The sequence below is a fragment of the Microtus ochrogaster genome, linkage group LG8, assembly GCF_000317375.1.
Source record: "Microtus ochrogaster isolate Prairie Vole_2 linkage group LG8, MicOch1.0, whole genome shotgun sequence".
Lineage (NCBI taxonomy): Eukaryota > Metazoa > Chordata > Mammalia > Rodentia > Cricetidae > Microtus > Microtus ochrogaster.
In genome coordinates this window covers 21,062,811-21,064,071 of record NC_022033.1, presented here as the reverse complement: position 1 = coordinate 21,064,071, position 1,261 = coordinate 21,062,811, and positions in this window count along the sequence as shown.

Here is a 1,261-nt window from a genome sequence, read left to right as displayed (position 1 = left end):
AAAAAGGCAAGAATATTCACCCGAGAGTTTTTTCTATCTTTTCAGAGTTTATCTGAAATTCACAATCTGTTTAAGGCAGGGAAAAAAAAAAAAAAAAAAAAAAGGAATAAGGCAGAGAGAGAGAACAGAACTCTACATGTGATCCTCTGGGCATTCCATGTACACAAGGACATGCTCATGAACATGTACACCTGTATACACATGTACATATATCACACACACAAACAGTATTTGGCTAATGCTGGGAGTATATCTCAGTGGGTAGAAGAATACTTACCTATCATTCATGATGCCCTCAGACACACTACACACACACACACACACACACACACACACTCAGGTTAAGAGTGAGTCAGACATTTTAATTTTGCATAGTGTCTATTATTTTTAATCCTCATAAGAGTTTTGTTGACTGGTTATTTTAGTGTTAAATTTATGTGGTTATTAACACATTTTCATCCATCAAATATGAGTGTTTACAGGGTACTTAGAATTCTGGACAACTAGGGCACATCAACAACTATACAGACAAAAATCCCTGCTTACTGAAATTCACATTCTAGTGGGAATGCCATCATGAACAATATAATTAACTATAGGAGACGATGTAGGATTTCCCTCTGTATGCTGTGAATACCATTGGTTAATAAAGGAACTGCATTGGGTCTATAGCAGAGCTATAGGGGAACAGAGATAGGCAGGGAAAACTAAACTGAATGCTGGGAGAAAGAAGGAAAAGTTGGGGGGAAGCCATGTAGCCCTGCCGGAGACAGACACCAGAACTTTAGCCAGTAAGCCACAACCATGTGGCCATACACAGATTAATAGAAATGGGTTAAATTAATATGTTAGCCAATAAGAAGCTATAGCTAATGGGCTGAGCAGTGATTTAATTAATACAGTTTTTCTGTGATTGTTTTGGGGCTAAGAGGCCAGGAACCAATAAGTGGCTCACTCCTTACTATAGAGACTTGCATCATATACCAGAAGCTGGTGCTGTAGAAAATTATAGATCAGAGTAAGAGACCAGGAGTGGTCACCATTTTAGGTAGGATAGTCTGGAGAGGTCTTTGGGGAAGATGACATTTGAGCAAAGATGAAGGAGTGATGTGTGTGGTATAGAAAGGCATTCCACAAAGAGGAATTTGCCTTTAATCCCAGCACTTGGGAGGCAGAGGCAGGCGGATCTCTGTGAGTTTGAGACCAGCCTGGTCTACAAGAGCTAGTTCCCGGACAGGCTCCAAAACCACAGAGAAACCCT